This window comes from Schistocerca nitens, chromosome 8 (genome assembly GCF_023898315.1).
Source record: "Schistocerca nitens isolate TAMUIC-IGC-003100 chromosome 8, iqSchNite1.1, whole genome shotgun sequence".
NCBI lineage: Eukaryota > Metazoa > Arthropoda > Insecta > Orthoptera > Acrididae > Schistocerca > Schistocerca nitens.
In genome coordinates, this window is record NC_064621.1 from 101,930,386 (window position 1) to 101,948,880 (window position 18,495).

Consider the following 18,495-nt stretch of genomic DNA (forward strand, 5'->3'; position numbering starts at 1 on the left):
AGTCATGCAGTCAAAACATGGCTACGCCTACAGGACAAGAGCTTTTACCAGCAGGGAATACATGCTCTTCCATAACATTGGCGTACGGTCATAGTACGTGATGGAGACTACGTCGAAACATAGGACATGGACAAGACATGTTGATGTATATTGTCACCAAATTATGGCCCTTAACATTAAGTATGTTCTGAGAGAAAAATGTGGGGCATTACTTATTGAACGATCCTCCTAAATCCATATCTAATGATCATGGAAATGGATCGCTGTATCTTTAAAGGTACTGAGGTTGGACAAAAATACGGAAATATTGCGGGAATTGCATGCTGGAACGCAAATGCAGATGCCAGCCAATCCTGCAAGTTGCGCTGTTGTATTTGACAACGAGCACCGCCTGTGCAATGTCGTGGCCAGCCCAGTGTTGCGAGAGCATTATGTCGGAGCCAGTTTTTGTTGCTTGTATGTCAGGTTCTTCCGTGAGTGAGACAGCCCAAGTGTTTGGTGTTCAGACAGCCACCGTATTTAAAATTTATACGGCACACAGGGAAATGGGAAAAACATGATGTGCTAAGTCATAACGCAGAGGAAGGTGTGTCTTGAGTGATCGTGATGGACGGTCATGGAAGAGATTTGTGTCGAAAAATCGGATGACGACAAGTAGAGTCCGCAGCTCGTGGTCTCGCGGTCTCGCTTCCCGAGCACGTGGTCCCGGGTTCGATTCCTGGCGGGATCAGGGATTTTCACCTGCCTCGAGATGACTGGGTGTTTGTGTTGTCCTCATCATTTCATCATCATTCATGAAAGTGGCGAGGTTGGACTGAGCAAAGGTTGGGAATTAGTACGGGCGCTGATACCCGCACAGTTGAGCGCCCTACAAACCAAACATCATCCTCATCACGACAAGTAAAAAAGTCACTGCAGAACTAAACGTCGCTTCGAGAATCCCGTCAGCACCAAAAACAACACGAAGCGAGCTGCAGAAGGAAGGAGTTATGAAAGAGCGAACTGGAATTCCAAGACCACTCATCGGTAATGCAAGTACCTGTAACCAGAAAATGTTGTGCCGATACCGTACAGTCTAAACTATGGAGCAATGGTAGAACGGAATTTGGTCATTTGAGTCTTGTTTCACACTGTTTACAGCTTATGGCCGAGTTTACGTCACCGAGTTTACACGGCGGTGATGGTTTGGGCAGCAGAGTAACCATGGGTACCATTCCATGGTACAATGTTTGCTCCCCAGTGATGATACTTGTTCCATGATGACAGTGCCCCTGTTCACACATCTCTCATCGTCCAGGACTGCTTTTGTGAATACAAGGACGAATTTTCGAATCTCTCTTGAACACCACAGTCACCAGATCTCAATATTATTGGGTGTTTGTGGAATACTGTGGAGAGATAGGTGCGTGATTGCTATCCATCTCCAGCATAGTTAGGTAACTTGGTATAAGATTCCTTTGAAAACCTTACAGGACCTGTATTTGACCATTCCTAGCTGACAGGAACTATTTTGAACGCCAAAAGGTTTCTTTCACCGTACTAGGCATTGTAATGTGTTACGTTTTTGGTGTTTCCATGGTACTGTCCAAGCCTTGTGTATACTATACAAGCATTCCTCTATTTGCAATGTAAAGGTCTGAAATGTACACTTAATACCTATTTGAATTGGGCACAAATTTCGCCATGACCTCTCGTGCTTGTCGCAACGTTGGACAACATGCTACATGCACAGTGGAGCGCCAGCATATTTTTTGCTGCTAATATGATACGTCTAATGCGCCAACCATCATTATCAGGATTTCCTTCCAGCGAGCCGGGTAGGAACTTTGTGAACGGTAAGCCTCCATTGGTTCCTGTCTTGATATACACTCCTGGAAATTGAAATAAGAACACCGTGAATTCATTGTCCCAGGAAGGGGAAACTTTATTGACACATTCCTGGGGTCAGATACATCACATGATCACACTGACAGAACCACAGGCACATAGACACAGGCAACAGAGCATGCACAATGTCGGCACTAGTACAGTGTATATCCACCTTTCGCAGCAATGCAGGCTGCTATTCTCCCATGGAGACGATCGTAGAGATGCTGGATGTAGTCCTGTGGAACGGCTTGCCATGCCATTTCCACCTGGCGCCTCAGTTGGACCAGCGTTCGTGCTGGACGTGCAGACCGCGTGAGACGACGCTTCATCCAGTCCCAAACATGCTCAATGGGGGACAGATCCGGAGATCTTGCTGGCCAGGGTAGTTGACTTACACCTTCTAGAGCACGTTGGGTGCCACGGGATACATGCGGACGTGCATTGTGCTGTTGGAACAGCAAGTTCCCTTGCCGGTCTAGGAATGGTAGAACGATGGGTTCGATGACGGTTTGGATGTACCGTGCACTATTCAGTGTCCCCTCGACGATCACCAGTGGTGTACGGCCAGTGTAGGAGATCGCTCCCCACACCATGATGCCGGGTGTTGGCCCTGTGTGCCTCGGTCGTATGCAGTCCTGATTGTGGCGCTCACCTGCACGGCGCCAAACACGCATACGACCATCATTGGCACCAAGGCAGAAGCGACTCTCATCGCTGAAGACGACACGTCTCCATTCGTCCCTCCATTCACGCCTGTCGCGACACCACTGGAGGCGGGCTGCACGATGTTGGGGCGTGAGCGGAAGCCGGCCTAACGGTGTGCGGGACCGTAGCCCAGCTTCATGGAGACGGTTGCGAATGGTCCTCGCCGATACCCCAGGAGCAACAGTGTCCCTAATTTGCTGGGAAGTGGCGGTGCGGTCCCCTACGGCACTGCGTACGATCCTACGGTCTTGGCGTGCATCCGTGCGTCGCTGCGGTCCGGTCCCAGGTCGACGGGCACGTGCACCTTCCGCCGACCACTGGCGACAACATCGATGTACTGTGGAGACCTCACGCCCCACGTGTTGAGCAATTCGGCGGTACGTCCACCCGGCCTCCCGCATGCCCACTATACGCCCTCGCTCAAAGTCCGTCAACTGCACATACGGTTCACATCCACGCTGTCGCGGCATGCTACCAGTGTTAAAGACTGCGATGGAGCTCCGTATGCCACGGCAAACTGGCTGACACTGACGGCGGCGGTGCACAAATGCTGCGCAGCTAGCGCCATTCGACGGCCAACACCGCGGTTCCTGGTGTGTCCGCTGTGCCGTGCGTGTGATCATTGCTTGTACAGCCCTCTCGCAGTGTCCGGAGCAAGTATGGTGGGTCTGACACACCGGTGTCAATGTGTTCTTTTTTCCATTTCCAGGAGTGATCTTTTCGCTCTCCACTACATCCCATGTTACTCCTCTCCTCTTGAGACCTTCCTTAACCTGATCTTTCCATCTCTTTCTAGGTCGCCCAATTGGTCTTCTTCCTGGTACCTCCATCTCCAAATACTGGCGTGGAGTTTTGAGTCGGGAGCATTCGCTTCACATCTAACCCCTTCAATTTCAAAGCACTCATCCTCTCCTCTGTAGTCAATGTCATCTGCGGGTCTCTCCTTACATAATCATTCCTGACTCTGTCTCTCCTAGTTTTTTGTATAGCTGACCTAAGGAACTTCATTTCACTTGCTTGTATTTGACCTCTACTCTCTTATTTATGACACAGGCCTCTACACTATACATCATGATTGGCAGGAGATAAGTTTTGTACACGGTCTGTTTATCTCTTTGAGGGACTTCCTTGTCCCAGATTAGATTTCGTACTTGGTGGAAGAAGCTAGATCCTTTTGTTATTCTGTTTAAGACTTCTAGTTTGGAACTTCCATCGCGTGATATGATGCTACCCAGATAATTGAAGCTTTTCACACATTCTGCCTTCTCCCCCTCCAGTATGAGGTGACAAGGTGTGGGTGTCCTGCTCATCTTCATTGCCACTGTCTTGTTCCTACTCACAGATAACTCGATTTTTTATAATTTTGTGTTCCAATAATCTAGTCTCCTCTGAACCTCCATTTCCGTCTCTCTCCAAATGGCGATGTCATCAGCAAAAACAAAAACGTTGAGATCTTCATTTTCTTTTTCCTTGATTTCTTTCGTAATTCTGTCCATAAGCGTAATGAAGAGTAAAGGGAAGAGAGAACTGCCTTGCTGAACACCTCTCTTTGTCTTAAACCATTTTGATCTTCCACCTCCTACTTGTACACTGCTCTCACAACCATCGTACAGCATCTGGACTTTTTTAATTAAAGAATCAGGAACATTATGTTTTTCTCAAGCATTCCCATATTTTATCCCTTGGTACACTGTCATATGCTTTTTCCAAATCCACGAATGCTACTATCAAGTCCTTTCCTTTTTCCCAATATTTCTCCATTAACTGACGGAGGGAGAAAATGAGATCTATTGTTCCCCTATTACTTCTGAACCCATACTGTTGTTCCTGTAATTGGTGTTCTAGAATTTTCTGCAGTCTTTTTTCTATGACCTTCTCCATTATCTTAAGGCAGTGTGATTCCTCGGTAGTTGGTGCATTTCTTTCTACTACCTTTCTTGAACAATGGTATTATAATTCCTTCTTTCCATTCATCCGGCACTTTTTTTTCTTTCCATATCATCCCCAGCACCCGGTGTAACCACTGTATTCCATGGATTCCCGCGGTTTTAATTGTATCCCCTGTCAGCTCATCTACTCCAGCCGCCTTCCCACTTTTCATCTGTTTCAGGGAACTCTCAGTTTCTAACCCAGAGATTGGATCCTGCTCTTTCTCTAATTCAATGACTTCGGAGTCAGTTTCTTGTGCACCTTCCCCATTCAGTACGATTTCAAAATAATTCTTCATCTCTTCTCTGATACCTTCCATGTCCCTGATAATATCCCCATCCTCTGTTTCAATCGCTATTATGTCTTGTCTATCAGATCTTTTACTTTTCATTAACCCATATAGCAGCTTTTGGTTTCCTTTGCTATCCTGCTGTAGTTTCTAGGTGAATATTTCCCAACTCTTCTACTTTTCTTCTTTCACAGTTCTCTTTGCTTGGAGTTGCTTTTGTCGGTATTCCTCTCCAATGTTGTCACCTTGTGTTCATCTTTTGGTACCAGCCCCTGCTACTGATTTCTTTTGTCAAACTCCATGTCTTTCTTTGCCATATTTAGTTGCACCTTATACTCTATCGTTCCACTAACTGGTTTCTTTGTCTTTCACTTTACCCTTTGTTTTGCCGCTTATCTACACAGCACTGTTAACTATTGACGTTTTAAATAGGTTCCACACTTCCCCTACACTACCCCTTTCCGTTTTTGGCAATTTTTGTGCTACTAGATTTTGGAAACTTTTCTTATATTCGTCTTCTTTCAACTTCCACTCCTTAATTTTTGGCATTCTTTGTACAGCATTCAAACTTTCCATCTTAAAATTTAGATCAGCTACTAGTAACCTGTGGTCGCTATCCAAGTGCTCACTTGGTATGACTTTAGTGTCCCTTACTTTTCCTTCAGTTAATTTGTCCTTTAATATATATATATAACTGTCTTAGATTTGCCATCCCAGCAATATCTACTAATCGTATGACTATTTTCTTTATTGAAGAATGTGTTCTTCACTGCCAACATGGTCCACAATGGACAGTCGAGCACAGCCCCCGCATTGACCTCCAAGCTCTCTAGACCTCAGTCCTCTAGATTCCTCTGTCTGAGGTCGTAAATATTCCCATTGATACGGTTGAAGAAGTGGGGCAGCGAATTGTACAGTCTTGTAGAGATTCACGAGATGATAAGGGGCTATTTGAAAGAATTCGTAACTGACTGCAGGAAAGAGTGCAGTACTGCCTCCAAATGTGAGGCCTAGCGTGGAACACGTCCTTTAACAGGTACGGATGTAGAGTAATTTGTAACGTGTAACGTTCTGGAGTGGTATCGCGTTTCTTGTTGACGTAAGCCCTGGATGGAATTCGAAGGCAGAGGGGCCGTAATCGGAAAGATTTTCTTTTTAGACACATTTGTACCAGCTGCTAATCACACAGCTATTATACATGACGTAGACGGCTGTTTTGCGGGTCGATGTTTACCATAACATACTTGGCTCTGTGATAGTGTACTTTTTTACCCGCGCCTGATTTCGCTACTAATTATGATGCATCCAGTATACAAATTTCGCACTCTCAGCTTGGTGCCCAAAGCGGCCGGTGCGAGACCGGGTTCATCGACCTATCCGGTGTCTGACTGGGTGTCCCATGACTGTTGTTGGCGCAGTAAGAGATTCAGCTTATATCTGAGAGGACAGCTGTTCAGTGTCCGTCTAGCATTCGAAATCGAGATTAGTGACTTCCATAAATCACTTAGAGCAAATATTGTGACGATTCCCTTGAAAGCCAAACGTCCGATTTCCTTTCCGATCCTTCCACAATCATAGCTTGTGCCCCGTCTCCAATGACTACGCCATCGATGGAGCGTTATATACTTCCTCCCTTTTCAAAACTGTTACATGTCCTTGTGGTGGAAGACAGCCTTTTCCAAAAATAAATCCTCGTCCTCTACACTCCGCAGTGAACTGTGGCGTTAACCACTGTTTCAGCACGTCGAGATAAAGATGTCCTCTGTCACTTCTTTGAGGCTAAACACATATCGTCACGAAAAAAAACAATAATCGTGTACTTTTGGGTTAAAACGTTCAGTCTTAATCACAGCGCCGCCATCTCCGACGCCCCCATCGGTACTTTATTCCTACCGACTTATCCGGATAAAAATGATGTGAGAAGAGTGGCCCATTCGGCATGTTGCTGGGCCCATCTGTACCGTGCTGCATGGTGTCGCACTTGAAGATGGACCTCGCCATGGACGTCAGGAATGAAGTTGCGCATCATGCAGCCTATTGCGCACAGTTTGAGTCGTAATACGACGTCCTGTGGCTGCACGGAAAGCATTATTCAACATGGTGGCGGCGTTGTTGTCAGGGTTCCACCGAGCCATAATCCGCAGGTAGCGGTCATTCACGGCAGTAGTAGCCCTTGGGCGGCCTGAGCGAGGCATGTCATCAACAGTTACTGTCTCTCTGTATTTCCTCCATGTCCGAACAACATCGCTTTGGTTCACTCCGAAACACCTGGACACTTTCCGTGGAGCCCTTCCTGGCACAAAGTAACAATGCGGACGCGATCGAACCGCGGTATTGGCGATCTAGGCATGGTTGAACTATAGACAACACGAGCCGTGTACCTCCTTCCTGGTGAAATGACTGGAGCAAATCGGCTGTCGAAGCCCCTCTGTCTAATAGGCGCTGCCCATGCATGGTTGTTTACATCTTTGAGCGGGTTTAGTGACATCTCTGAATAGTCAAAGAGACTGTGTCTGTGATACAATATCCACAGTCAACGTCTATTTCAGAAGTTCTAGGAACCGTGGTGACGCAAAACTTTTTTTTTTATGTATGTATAACAATGAAATTGCGGGAAGACATTTGACTAAGTAATATATTTAAGTGGTTAACATTGTAGGACCAAAGGTCAATGTAAGCGCGAGATAAGCCATTGCAACTGTGAAATTCTGGTAGATTAATAACCGGTGTAATCACGAGAATGCTACCACACGCATGAAAACGTACATGCATTGTGTTCTACAGGTGCCGGATGCCAGCTTCTGGGATGGAGTTCCATGCCTGTTGCACTTCGTCGGTCAGTATAGGGACGGTAAATGCTGTTTGTCGTCCGATGATGTCCCGTATCTGCTCGGTTGGCGAAAGAACTGGTGATCGAGCAGGCAAATGGAACGTGTCGACACTCTGTAGAGCATGTTTGGTTACAACAGCGGTATATGGGTGAGCTTTACTGTTGGAAAGCGCACCCAGGAATGTTCTTCATGAATGACTCCACAAAAGGTCGAATCACCCGATTAAAGTACAAATTTGCACTCAGGGTGCTTGGAAGAACCACGAGAGTGCTCCTGCTGTCACATCAAATCGCACCCCAGGTGTAAATCCAGAGTGTCAAATACGCAGACAGGTTCCCAGAATGAGATTTTCACTCTGCAGCGGAGTGTGCACTGATATGAAACTTCCTGCCAGATTAAAACTGTGTACCGGACCGAGACTCGAACTCGGGACCTTTGCCTTTCGCGAGCAAGTGCTCTACCATCTGAGCTACCCAAGCACGACTCACGCCCCGTCCTCACAGGTTTACTTCTGCCAGTACCTCGTCTCCTACTTTCCAAACTTTACAGAAGCTCTCCTGCGAACCTGCAGAACTAGCACTCCCGACAGAAAGGACATTGCGGAGACATAGCTTAGCCACAGCCTGGGGGATGTTTCCAGAATCAGATTTCCACTCTGCAGCGGAGTGTGCGCTGATATGAAACTTCCTGACGGATTAAAACTGTGTGCTCGACCGAGACTCGAACTCGGGACCTTTGCCTTTCGCAGGCAAGTGCTCTACCATCTGAGCTACCGAAGCACGACTCACGCCCGGTCCTCACAGCTTTACTTCTGCCAGTATATCATATCAGCGCACACTCCGCTGCAGAGTGAAAATCTCATTCTGGAAACATCCCCCAGGCTGTGGCTAAGCCATGTCTCCGCAGTATCCTTTCTTTCAGTATTGCTAGTTCTGTAAGTTTCGCAGGAGAGCTTCTGTAAAGTTTGGAAGGTAGGAGACGAGATACTGGAAGAAGTAAAGCTGTGAGGACGGGGCGTGAGTCGTGCTTGGGTAGCTCAGTTGGTAGAGCACTTGCCCGCGAAAGGCAAAGGTTTCGAGTTCGAGTCTCGGTCCGGCACGCAGTTTTAATCTACCAAGAAGTTTTTGATGCACATTCTTTGCTCCATTTTTTATAATAATCTGTCAAAAACAAACGAAATATGCTGTGCAGTTGAAACTGTAAACATATGTTAGGGAGATGTGTAACAACACAACAAAAAATCGATAATCGAATGTACGTTTCGCGAGCAATTTTAAAAGTCATCTTACTTTTTGAACAGCCCTCGAACAAAAAAAAGAAGAAGAAGAAGGAGAAGGAGGTTACTTCTCGACGAGAGAGTAAATGGTGCAGGAGCGTCGGCGACAGTAGCGGTGGTGGCGAGTCGGAGCGCCACACAGCGCCGGCCACCTGGCCCTAATGGCCCCGGATACTGCCGCCCCCGCAGCCCGCGTTCCTCGTAAAACTGGCGCCGTAACGGCGTGGCGCGTCCCGCATACTGCACGCCGCGGCGGGCCGGCCTTGGGCGGTGCGCGGCTCCCGCAGGCGGCGCATAGCCTGTCCCGGCTCTTCGTCTGGGACTGCGCTCGGTGCACGCCACAGCCGGCGCCGTGTACGCCGCGCTGCGTTCGAAACTACTTCGCAACAATAAAATAATGCAAACTGACGGGCAAAAAAATCGCAACAGCAAAAAGGCGTTGTGCTACATACACAACTGGCCATTAAAATTGCTGCACCACGAAGATGATGTGCTACAGACGCGAAATTCAACCGACAGTAAGATGATGCTGTGATATGCAAATGATTAGCTTTTCAGAGCATTCGCACAAGGTTGGCGCCGGTGGCGAGACCTACAACGTGCTGAAATGAGGAAAGTTTTCAACCGATTACTCATACACAAACAGCAGTTGACCGGCGTTGCCTGGTGAAACGTTGTTGTGATGCCTCGTGTAAGGAGGATAAATGCGTACCATCATGTTTTCGACTTTGATAAAGGTCGCATTGTAGCCTATCGCGATTGCGGTTTATCGTATTGCGACATTGCTGCTCGCGTTGGTCGAGATCCAATGACTGTTAACAGAATATGGAATCGGTGGGTTCAGGAGGGTAATAAGGAACGTCGTGCTGGATCCCAACGGCCTCGTATCACTAGCAGTCGAGATGACAGGCATCTTATCCGGATGGCTGTAACGGATCGTGCAGCCACGAGTCGATCCCTAACAGATGGGGACGTTGGCAAGACAACAACCATCTGCACGAACAGTTCGACGACGTTTGCAGCAGCATGGACTATCAGCTCGGAGACCGCTGTATCACAGAGAGGAGCGCCTGCGATGGTGTACTCAACGACGAACCTGGGTGCACGAATGGCAAAACGCCATTTTTTCGGATGAATCCAGGTTGTGTTTACAGCAACATGATGGTCGCATTCGTGTTTGGCGACATCGCGGTGAACGCACGTTGGAAGCGTGTATTCGCCATCCCCATACTGGCGTATCATCCGGCGTGATGGTACGGGGTGCCATTGCTTACACGTCTCGGTCACCTCTTGTTCGCATTGATGGCACTTTGAACAGTGGACGTTACATTTCAGTTGTGTTACGACCCGTGGCTCTACCCTTCATTCGATTCCTGCGAAACCCTACACTTCAGCAGGATAATGCACGACCGCATCTAGCAGGTCCAGTACGGGCCTTTCTGTATACAGAAAATGTTCGACTGCAGCCCTGGCCAGCACATTCTCCAGATCTCTCACCAGTTGCAAACAGCTGGTCAATGGTAGCCGAGCAACTGGCTCGTCACAATTCGCCAGTCACTACTCTTGATGAACCGTGGTATCGTGTTGAAGGTGCATTGGGCAGCTGTACCTGTACACGCCATCCAAGCTCTGTTTGACTCAATGCCCAGGCGTATCAAGACCGTTATTACGCCCAGAGGTGGTGGTTCTCGGTACTGATTTCTCAGGATCTGTCCACTCAAATTGCGTGAAAATGTAATCCCATGTCAGTTCTGGTATAATATGTTTGTCCAATGAATACCCGTTCATCATCTGCATTTCTTCTTGGTGTAGTAATTTTAGTGGCCAGTAGGCGTGTTTCTACGTCTGAAAGACGATGTCTGTTCAAACTGCCCGCCAGTCTCATAAGAGTGACAAAGAAGCCATTGTCAACACCTACTGAGGTCCTGTAACACGGCTCCGAGAAACTGGATCCTCCTTCTGCAATACTGCACAAGGGCTTGGCAGGAATGTAGCCAGTGTACATGGCTGCTTGCAGCGGTGGTCACGAGAATGTATGGTCGCAAGAAGACTGGGCCCCGGACGGCCACGTGGCTCTACCGAGATGGACGACTATCGTGTTCGGCATATGGAACTCCCGTATCGTACAGCATCAGCAGCTGCAATCTGAGGAGCACAACGAATGTTAGAAATCGATTACACCAAGGACGGCTCCGAGCCATATCCTTTGTAACGTACATTTCACAGACCACAAACCACCGCCATTTGCGACTTCAGTGGTTTCAACAGAAAACTCATTGGATGGCAGGGTGGAAGTCCGTTGTGTTTTCTGATGAAAGATGATTCTGCCTCGGTGCCAGTGATGGCCGTGCGTGAAACAAGTGCTCTACCAACTGTGCTACCCAAGCACGACTCAAGCCCGGTCCTCACAGCTTTAACCCGCCAGTACCTCATCTCCTACCTTCCAAACTTCACACAAGCTCTCCTGCGAACCTTACAGAACTAGCACTTCTGGAAGAAAGGATATTGCGGAGACATGGCTTAGCCACAGCCTGGGGGGATGTTTCTAGAATGAAATTTCCACTCTACAGCGGAGCGTGCGCTGATATGAAACTTCCTGGCAGATTAAAACTGTGTGCCGGACCGAGACTCGAACTCGGGACCTTTGCCTTTCGCGGGCAAGTGCTCTACCAACTGTGCTTCCCAAGCGCACACTCCGCTGTAGAGTGAATTTCATTCGAGAAATTTGCATCAAATTTTGTGTCAAAAAAAAAAAAAAAAAAAGATTCAAGTGCTCTAAACCACTTGAAATGTTGACAGTGGCATACGGTGAGTCTGCTCTAAGTAAAACGAAAAATGTTCTTCCAAGATGGCCGAGAAGGTGCAAATGACGAACCTCGCTCTGGACGCCCCAGCACATCAATTTCGAAGCTGTGAAGAAAATTGCTTTGAAAACTCGTCGAATTACCGTAAGAGTAGTTGCTTACCATGTTGGCATATCGGTCGGCTCGTGTCATGTAATTTTTTCGGCTGTTTTGAGCATGAGGCGTCTGTCAGCGAAGTTTGTTCCAGAACTTCCCAACTTTGATCAGAAGAACCGTTGCATGAGCTCTTGAATGACGTCAAAGACGATCCTGATTTGCTTGAAAGGGTCATAAGTGGCGACGAAACATGGGTTTACGGTTATGACGTCGAAACGAAAGCCCAGTCGTCCCAATGGAAGCATCCCGGAGAGCCAAGACCGAAAAAAAGCAGGACAAGTTAGATCAAATGTCAAAGTTTTGCTCACTATTCGCTTCAGTTACCGTGGCGTGTTGCATCATGAATGTTTGGCTTAAGGTCGTACGGTCAGTTAGGAGTATTACCTCGACGTTATGCGCCGTTTGCGAGAAGCAATGCGCAAAAAACGTCCGGAATGGTGGAAAAACAATTCATGGCTTTTGCATCATGACAGTGCACCTGTTCATTCATCGTTGCTTGTGAAAGATTTTTTGGCCAAAAACAACACCGCCATCATGTCTCAGCCACCACATTCACTGGATTTGGCCCCCTGCGACCTTTTCCTGTTCTCAAAACTGAAAAGACATATGAAAAGACGAAGATTTTCAACGGCTGAGGAAATAATAACTGCATCGCTGGAATGACTCAAGGCTCTAGCAAAAAGTACTTCTGAGAAGTGCATCGAAGATTGGAAGAAGCGTTGGCTTAAGTGCATTGTATCTGAGGGGGATTACTTTGACGGGGACGAGATGAACATTGATGAATAAATAAATATTTTTTCATAAAAATATAAAGTCATCTTACTTTTTGAACATACCTCGTTGGTGGCCGAGCGCTTCTAGGCGCCACAGTCTGGAATCGCGCGAACGTTACGGTCGCAGGTTCGAATCCTGCCTCGGCCATGGATGTGTGTGTGTGATGTCCTTAGTCAGGTTTAGGTAGTTGTAAGTTCTAGCGGACTGATGACCTCAGATGTTAAGTTCCATAGTGCTCAGAGCCATTTTTGAACCATTTGAATATATACCGGGTGATCAAAAAGTCAGTGTAAATTTGAAAACTGAATAAATCACCGAATAATGTAGATAAAAAAAGCACTCCGTCTTCCGGCCACAAGTGGCCCATCGGCACTATCCGATCGCCGTGTCATGCTCCGTTGAGGATGTGGATAGGAGGGGCATGTGGTCAGCACACCGCTCTCCCGGTCGTTATGATGGTTTTCTTTGACCGGAGCCGCTACTATTCGGTCGAGTAGTTCCTCAATTGCCATCACGAGGCTGAGTACACCCCGAAAAATGGCAACAGCGCATGGTGGCTGTATGGTCACCCATCCAAGTGCCAGCCACGCCCGACAGCGCTTAACTTCGGTGATCTCACGGGAACCGGTGTATCCACTGCGGCAAGGCCGTTGCCTAATAATGTAGATAGAGAGGTACAAATTGACACACATGCTTGGAATGACATGGGATTTTATTGGAACCAAAAAACAAAAACAAAAAAAAATACAAACGTTCAAAAAAAAATGTACGACAGATGGCGCTTCATCTGATCAGAATAGCAATAATTAGCATAACAAAGTAAGACAAAGCATGTTCTTTACAGCAAATGCTCAATATGTCCACCATCATTCCTCAACAATAGCTGTAGTTTAGGAATAATGTTGTGAACAGCACTGTAAAGCATGTCCGGAGTTATGGAGAGGCACTGACGTCGGTTGTTGTCTTTCAGCATCCCTAGAGATGTCGGTCGATCACGGTACACTTGCGACTTCAGGTAACCCCAAAGCCAATGATCGCACGGACTGAGGTCTGGGGACCTGCGAGGCCAAGCATGACAAAAGTGGCGGCTGAGCACACGATCATCATCAAACGACGCGCGCAAGAGATCTTTCACGCGTCTAGCAATACTTTGTTTTTTGGTTCTAATAAAACCCCATGTCATTCGAAGCATATGTGTCAATTTGTACCTCCCTATCAACAGTATTCCGTGGTTTATTAAGTTTTCAAATTTATACTGACATTTTGATCACCCGGTATATACACTCCTGGAAATGGAAAAAAGAACACATTGACACCGGTGTGTCAGACCCACCATACTTGCTCCGGACACTGCGAGAGGGCTGTACAAGCAATCATCACACGCACGGCACAGCGGACACACCAGGAACCGCGGTGTTGGCCGTCGAATGGCGCTAGCTGCGCAGCATTTGTGCACCGCCGCCGTCAGTGTCAGCCAGTTTGCCGTGGCATACGGAGCTCCATCGCAGTCTTTAACACTGGTAGCATGCCGCGACAGCGTGGACGTGAACCGTATGTGCAGTTGACGGACTTTGAGCGAGGGCGTATAGTGGGCATGCGGGAGGCCGGGTGGACGTACCGCCGAATTGCTCAACACGTGGGGCGTGAGGTCTCCACAGTACATCGATGTTGTCGCCAGTGGTCGGCGGAAGGTGCACGTGCCCGTCAACCTGGGACCGGACCGCAGCGACGCACGGATGCACGCCAAGACCGTAGGATCGTACGCAGTGCCGTAGGGGACCGCACCGCCACTTCCCAGCAAATTAGGGACACTGTTGCTCCTGGGGTATCGGCGAGGACCATTCGCAACCGTCTCCATGAAGCTGGGCTACGGTCCCGCACACCGTTAGGCCGGCTTCCGCTCACGCCCCAACATCGTGCAGCCCGCCTCCAGTGGTGTCGCGACAGGCGTGAATGGAGGGACGAATGGAGACGTGTCGTCTTCAGCGATGAGAGTCGCTTCTGCCTTGGTGCCAATGATGGTCGTATGCGTGTTTGGCGCCGTGCAGGTGAGCGCCACAATCAGGACTGCATACGACCGAGGCACACAGGGCCAACACCCGGCATCATGGTGTGGGGAGCGATCTCCTACACTGGCCGTACACCACTGGTGATCGTCGAGGGGACACTGAATAGTGCACGGTACATCCAAACCGTCATCGAACCCATCGTTCTACCATTCCTCGACCGGCAAGGGAACTTGCTGTTCCAACAGGACAATGCACGTCCGCATGTATCCCGTGGCACCCAACGTGCTCTAGAAGGTGTAAGTCAACTACCCTGGCCAGCAAGATCTCCGGATCTGTCCCCCATTGAGCATGTTTGGGACTGGATGAAGCGTCGTCTCACGCGGTCTGCACGTCCAGCACGAACGCTGGTCCAACTGAGGCGCCAGGTGGAAATGGCATGGCAAGCCGTTCCACAGGACTACATCCAGAATCTCTACGATCGTCTCCATGGGAGAATAGCAGCCTGCATTGCTGCGAAATGTGGATATACACTGTACTAGTGCCGACAATGTGCATGCTCTGTTGCCTGTGTCTATGTGCCTGTGGTTCTGTCAGTGTCATCATGTGATGTATCTGACCCCAGGAATGTGTCAATAAAGTTTCCCCTTCCTGGGACAATGAATTCACGGTGTTCTTATTTCAATTTCCAGGAGTATATATATATATATATATATATATATATATATATATATATGTGTGTGTGTGTGTGTGTGTGTGTGTGTGTGTGTGTGTGTGTGTGTGTGTGGCAGAGAGAGAGAGAGAGAGAGAGAGAGAGAGAGAGAGAGAGAGAGAGAGAGTCGTGTGCACCACAAGAAAGAGTTGTGCGATATAAACGACAGCTGGTAGGCGTATTTCTACGTCTGAAAGATCGCTTCTATTCAAATAAGTGGCGCTCGTTGCGCCATTATAAGGGTTCAAATCAGGTTTGCTTTAAATACACATTATAACGGTCGCTTGCGTTAGTTACCTCTAAGAGTGAATGTGTTGAGTTGATATTAATAATCCGTTTAAAGCGACAAGGACGTCATGATTAACCACCTCACTGATTTTGAACGAGGTCGTGTAATAGCGCCACGAGAAACTGGATGTTTCTCCTGCGATACTGCAGAAAGACTTAGCAGGATGTACAGGTAGCCACTGTACATGATTGCTGATAGCGGTGATCATGAGCACTACCGAGGGGAAGACCTCCGTGTCGGCGTATGGCTCTGGCGCATCGTAGTGCATCTACAGCATCAATATGAGTAGCAGCTGGCACTACAGTGATACAAGACATGTTACAAATCGGTTACTTCAATGCCAGCTCCGAGCCAGACGCCCAGTTACGTTCATTCCACAGACCTCAAACAACAACCTTTTGCGACTTCAGTGGTATCAAGCGAGTGCTCATTGGAGGGCACGGTGGAGATCTGATGTGTTTTCTGATGAAAAATGTTTACAAGGATGCCAACTGAGGGTCTGCAACCAACCTGTCTGAGGGCTAGACACACTGAATCTGCACCTGTAGTTATGGTCTGGGGTGCGATTTCGTATGACACCAGAAGCACTCTTTGTGATTATCGTACGCATCCTGATTGCAATCTGTTGATTCGACCTGTTATGCTGCCATTCGTGAACAGAATTCCAGGAGGTGTTTTCCAACAGGGTAACGCTTGGCAACTACCGCTGCTGTAATCCAGCAAGCTCTACAGAGTGTCAACGTGCCTTTGCCTGCTCGATCACCAGATCTTCTCTAATCGAGCACATGTGGGAAATCATCGGACGACAACTCCAGCGTCATCGACAAACAGCATTAACCGTCCCTGTATAGATCGACCAAGTGCAACAGGCATGGAATTCCATGCCAGAAACTGCCATCCGATACCTGTACAACACAATGCGTGCACGTTTGCAAGCTTCCATCCAACCTTCTGGCGGGTATACCGGTGGCTAATGTACCTGCGTTTCACATTTGCAACGGATTTTGTCGTGCTTGCATTAACCTCTGATCTTGCAATGTTAAACAGTTAAAAACTTTATCTAGAAAAATATATTCCAGAAATTTCATTACTCTACATGTTGCGATTTTTCTGTCAGTGTGTATGCCTCTACAATTTTTAGCCTCAACATTTCCCTGTAGTGCCGTAGGAACTATTCCCCGATGTCTTAATAGATGACCTATCACCCTGTCCCTTCTTATTGAGTGTTTTACATACTTTCGTTTCTTCGCCGATTCTGCGGAGAACTTCCTGCTTGCTTATCTTATCAGTCCACCTGCTTTTAAACATCCTTCCACAGCACCGCATCGCCAACGCTTTTTACCCTTCTTTTTCATTTTTACCACCGTCCATGATTCAGTGCAATAGAAAACTGTGCTCCAAATTTCCATTTTCAGAAATTTCTTCCTCAAGTTAACGCCAATGTTTGATTCAACAGATTTGTTTGGGGGAATGCCTCATTTGCCTCTGCTAATCTGTTTTTTTATTCTTCCTAGCTTCGTCCGTCATGTGTTATTTTGCTTCCAAAGTAGCAGAATTCCTTCACTTCGTCCAGTTCGTGACAATCAATTTGAATCTTAAGTTTATCAGCCCGCATCTCGTGGTCGTGCGGTAGCGTTCTCGCTTCCCACGCCCAGGTTCCCGGGTTCGATTCCCGGCGGGGTTAGGGATTTTCTCTGCCTCGTGATGGCTGGGTGTTGTGTGCTGTCCTTAGGTTAGTTAGGTTTAAGTAGTTCTAAGTTCTAGGGGACTGATGACCATAGATGTTAAGTCCCATAGTGCTCAGAGCCATTTCTTTAAGTTTATCACTTATCTCATTTCTGCTATTCCTTATTTTTACGGTTTACTCTCAATCTGTAGTGTGCAGCTCTTTCATTCCACTCAGCATGTTCTGTAAATTGTGCTCGGAAAATGTTTGGAAATTTGTGGTAAGTTCCTATGGGACCAAACTGCTGAGGTCATCGGTTCCTAGGCTTACACACTACTTAATCTAATCTAACTAACCTACGTTAAAGACAACGCACATACCCATGTCCGAGGGAGGACTCAACTTCCGACGGCAGCAAGCCACGCGAACCGTGGCAAGGCGCCCTAGGCCGCGCGGCTCGTAGTCGCTTTTCCTGGTGGTAGCAATGTCATCAGCGAATCTTATCGCCGATAGTCTTTCGCCCTGTATTTCAATCATAATCCTGAACGTTCTTCTTATTTCCATCATTCCTTCTTGTTCGTATAGATTGAACAGTATGGGGCCAATATTGCATCCCTTTGTTTACTTCCTTGTCAACCCGGATAATTTATTCTTGATCATCTGTTCCTATTGGACCCCCCGCTTCTTGTGCGTTTATATATTAGCTCTCTTTCCCTAAGCCTTATTTTTCTCAGAATTCCTAACAATTTGCAGCATTGTGTAATGCCGAACAATTTTTCCAGATCTATAAATCCTAGAATGTGTCTTGATTTTTCTAAAGTCTCGCTTACATTATCGGCCGCAACGTCAGAGCAACCTAAACTCATCGATAAAATATTAGTCAATCCTTCAGCGAGCATACTGGTATGTTGTAGCGCTATACATGGCATTGAATGGGTTCCCGTGACACTCAAAGTGTGATGTACATCATGACAGTAAGGTGGTTCAAATGGTTCAAATGGCTCTGAGCACTATGGGACTCAACATCTTAGGTCATCAGTCCCCTAGAACTTAGAACTACTTAAACCTAACTAACCTAAGGACATCACACACATCCATGCCCGAGGCAGGATTCGAACCTGCGACCGTAGCAGCCGAGCGGTTCCGGACTGCAGCGCCTAGAACCGCATGACCACCGCGGCCGGCCAGT

The 18,495-nt window shown here is 47.6% G+C and overlaps 1 protein-coding gene and 1 pseudogene across 1 annotated transcript in view; one reads left to right on the plus strand and one right to left on the minus strand.

Moving 5' to 3' along the window:
- The window catches only part of LOC126199424 (uncharacterized), a gene marked incomplete at its 5' end in the record, with an annotated part of 737,054 nt that overhangs the window by 212,269 nt on the left and 506,290 nt on the right, over positions 1-18,495 (plus strand). The window lies entirely within an intron of this gene.
- LOC126199836 (5S ribosomal RNA) lies at positions 13,172-13,288 on the minus strand (annotated as a pseudogene).